Source organism: Equus caballus, chromosome X (assembly GCF_041296265.1).
Source record: "Equus caballus isolate H_3958 breed thoroughbred chromosome X, TB-T2T, whole genome shotgun sequence".
Taxonomy (NCBI): Eukaryota; Metazoa; Chordata; class Mammalia; order Perissodactyla; family Equidae; genus Equus; species Equus caballus.
In genome coordinates, this window is record NC_091715.1 from 104,656,898 (window position 1) to 104,661,258 (window position 4,361).

Sequence of the window (4,361 nt, forward strand, 5' to 3'; positions counted from 1 at the left end):
TGGGCTATACTCTATACTGTAATATTCTGAAGAATTTAATCTGTTGCATCCTAAAATTCAATGACATGAGCTACACCATAATATTCTTTCCATGGATTTTTTGGGGATCACTTGAATTTCATATGACTTAAAGTGTGAAATATTACTGATACCTTGTGATTTCGAGAGTTAGAATAAAAAAGGAGGAGGAAGAAAAGAAAAAGGAGAAGAAGAAAGAGAAAAGCTTTGTGGTATAAGACTTTCTGAATAAAGCATATCAAGCACAATACCTAAAACATCCCAATACAAACAATCACAATTAGATTTTTCTCATTTATTTCACTCAGTCCTTCCTCAGTCACATGTAACTAATTCTTGTCCCATTTGTCTTGGGTCGGCAGTCTATGTCTTAAAGTCCTCTCCTTCTGGGCTAATACAGTCCCAGAAATTTTGACTCTCCCGTCCTTTATACAATCCATTACATTGTGGCTCTGAGGCTGACTTTCTTGGACCTTTCTTCCATTATATCCATCATTGACCTATAGCTTGTGACAGGGACCCTTAAGTTCACGGGTGTGTGAGAGAGAGGTAGAAGACTGATAGGCTTGGGTTAATTTATTAGAGTGATTGAATGTATCAGAATAGAAGCATGGATTCCCCTATTGGGTAAAATACATAAATACATGGTTCCAACCATGGCTTTTTCTTAAAGACAGGTAAAATTTGTCAAAAGTAAGTGTAAGAACATTTTATAGATTGTGATTGACAAGTATCTAAGACTTTTAAAACCTTCCCATAAGTGTGGACCACAATCATCACTAATAAGCAAGGAATAATAACCTAGAAATGAAATCTTATACATCAATTTGTAAAATGTTATTGTGCCAGCCCACGCACATGAATAAGAGCACGCGTCTATATATCCTGAACAGGTAGTTACTTTATCAATAATAGTTTTGCTATACAAAATTAACCTGGGAGTTGATTCTCTCTTTTTGAAGTGACAGATTTTTTATAATGTGTGTCTGAAAAAAAAGTAGTTCTTCTAACACTGTGGATCCAATTACAAAATACAGAGCATAGCAAATACACTTAAGTTGATTTTTCTTCCTTCCTTTTATTAGGTGAGGGAATAAAGCTTTTGTATTATCTTCTAGTCATCTGGAAACTGCCAAAGATGATTTGGATGTAAGAGACACCTTGACAGTTTTATTACTCTAAATTTAGGGTTGGATTTGGGGGAAGAAAATAGAACAAGGAGCTATTAGGGGAAACTGGCTGCTCAATTAAAGTTAAAACATAGGGACTGAAGAACAAGCAACAGTTTTATCCTGGGTTACGTCATTAACCAGAGTGACAATACAGCATTTAAGATAAACATAGCATAAAGAAGGACAACAATGTGTAAAAAATTTAGCTCTTCCTGAAAAGAGGAATCTATGAATGTGATAAGGAGTAGTATAAGAGAATACAGGTTAACCATTTTGTATTGAAAATATACATACAGATAAGGCATAGATAGACCTGAATAGAATATGCAAAAAATAAATAATAAGTCCATGTGATCTCATTGTGAGTGTAGATTGTATGTTCTAAGATCATTTTTCATTTTAGTTATTTAATCCTCTTCTTTCTATTAAGTTGCTCTTATTTAAATTAATGTACCATTATATGTATATATTTAAACATATGGACCCAGATACACACAAATAAATACATATTATAGAAAGGTCTAAACTTGAGCTTTAAAGTATAACTAATCTCTCAACATATTATAAGGTGATGCACATTAAATATGGATTTTATCATTTTAATTTGAACTTTGTAAGAAGTAAATACTTTTGTATGTAAGACTAAATAAAAATTATTACATTTATTCTTGGTATGTTTGACGCTCTGTGTTTATGCATTCTGATTTTCTTAAGAATTTTCCAGGTGTCCAAAAAATATTCACTCATTTTCAAGGTCTGAAAGTCAATTAGAGAACTTAGAAATTAAATTTAGGTTGACATTAAAGGAAAACACAATCATTGTTGGCATTAAAATTTTGGCTTTACAGTGAAAACCTGTATATAATATAGTTCAAATGACTAAATGTAGGCCCACATATTTTTAGCATTGACTGAAGTTGGCAAGAACCATCCTTTGGTAAAAGCTTGGCTTACTATAATTCAATTTCTCATTATTATCTTAAACGTTTAACGAGAGTAATGATAGCTTTTCTGAGCAGTGAAATCACTATATAGGCAATCTAGGAAGTTCAAATTAATTAGTCTTTTTATGAGATTATAATCCCAAACCATGCAAACGAAGCATAAGACAAGTGGAAGGATTATCTGGGCTGTGAGTCCCATAAAGCAGAGATCTCTACATATTCTTTTATTATCACTACTGTAAAAATTTGTTGACATCTCCCATAGTTTGTATTTTTATAAAGCACATAATGTACTACAGTACAATTTATCATGAACATTGAAAAATATTATAAATAGAAGCTTATAAAATAAATCAAAATGAAAAACAACTTTTTCAATTTTGAATATTTACTTCCTACACCCCACTGGATGGTCTTATATGTGCTCTGGAGTATACATAACTCTCTGTGGAGATCGTTTCTCTACTACCAATTTAGATATGCCACTCTGCTCCTGGAAGCCCTAAATGTTCTCTGTTAACCTCTACGCTGTTCAACTTTAGGGGATAATGCCAAACATTTCCCAAAATATTAGTTCCAGTTTGCACTCCAGCAGTGTATGGATCTTTTAGTTGCCCCTCATCCTCACCAACACCTGGTATATTCAATAATTTATATTTTGCAATGTTTATTTCTATATTCTGTTTCTTTATAAACTATTTTTAACATGAAAGAAAATTAAAATAACATCAGTAACCAATTAAAGAACAACCCTTAGAGTAGAACATTTTGTTCTGAACAACAAAGCTTCTCAAGGTCTTATGCTTTTAAAGAACAAAGTTTACCAGTTCTCTGTTCTCAATGTTGCTATGTTTCAATGAACAATGTTTCTTAGTATTATGTCCTTGATAAACAGCAGAACTGATCCCACAATTTTGCAGAGATTCTCATGAACAGAATCCAGTTTTTTTAGCATTGCAATATTGAGAAGCTTTGGTTTTTGAAATTACATCAGAGTTCTTGAGAGAATGCACTATTAGAAATCATAACAAACACCACCAGACCAAAATAAATAGGATTTAATCTGGGAAAGATGAAAATGCTTTGTATGTTAAAAAAAAGCCACAGGAGGAGCTGATCAGTATTTTCTCCCACTTCTGTTGGAGTTAAAATTGCCTCCTCAGTAATGTATTTCTATCCATTTTTGCATTATTATACGTTTTGAGTTTCACTAGTGGGTACATAAAAGTTTACAGTGGTCATATCTTGAAAATAATGAACACATTGCAATAAAACAAACAGAATAGCAGATGGAACCAAAATGTCAGCTTTATTAACAGGAGAAAGTGAATTGCAGGATATTGCTCATTTGGAGAGTAAAATGGGACTCTCAAACGGAACTTACAGAATCCCGGATTTAAACAAACTATTCCTCAGCCTAGAGGCCTATGGAGGCTAGAAGAAGCAGAGAGAGCACTACTTGAGCTGTCGTCACAGAGGAGTAAATATCAGGAGCAGGAACGAACGTTGCGAATTGTCCGCTTGTATCCTTTGCCCAGTTCTCCACTCTGTTGTTCATTTCTTTCTTATTGAAATATAAGAACTGGTTTAGGGATATTTTTGTTTATCTAATCATACTTATTGGAAAGCACTTCCAAATTAGTGGTTGATTTTTGACTTTGGCTTATTATGATTTTACTATTGAAACATATATTTTTTCAATTTCAATATATCAGATTTTGTTTGAGGATTTTTCTTTAGAAATGACCTAAGGATGAAAGTATCAGAAGACCTGAGTGAAAAGAAAGACATATTACGTCCCAGGTTCAGATTCAAAATTGTAAAGAATTAATTCTACGTAAAATAAAGCATCAATCCACTATAATTCCAATCGAGGGATTTAGCACGCTTTTTAAGTGGAGCTTGACTAACACGTCTTAAATTTAACACATAAAGTATTAGAGAAGGCCTGAAAAAAAATAAGGAATCTTTTAACTGCATCTTTCCTATATGAAAAAGAAATTTGCTACCTCTTTTTCTTTTCTTTCTCTCTTTTTTTTTTTTTTTGAGAAAATCGCTTACCCCAGGGATTTGAATGGAAATTGAACAGACATATGTTGCCGTTACACTTTAAACTTCTGTAAAAGGAACATTTCTTTCCTTCAATTGTATTTCGGTTTAACTTGGTGATTCTCCTCCTTTCACGTGAGGGAAGGACCTCCTGCTTTCCCCATCACAGGGAGGGGGC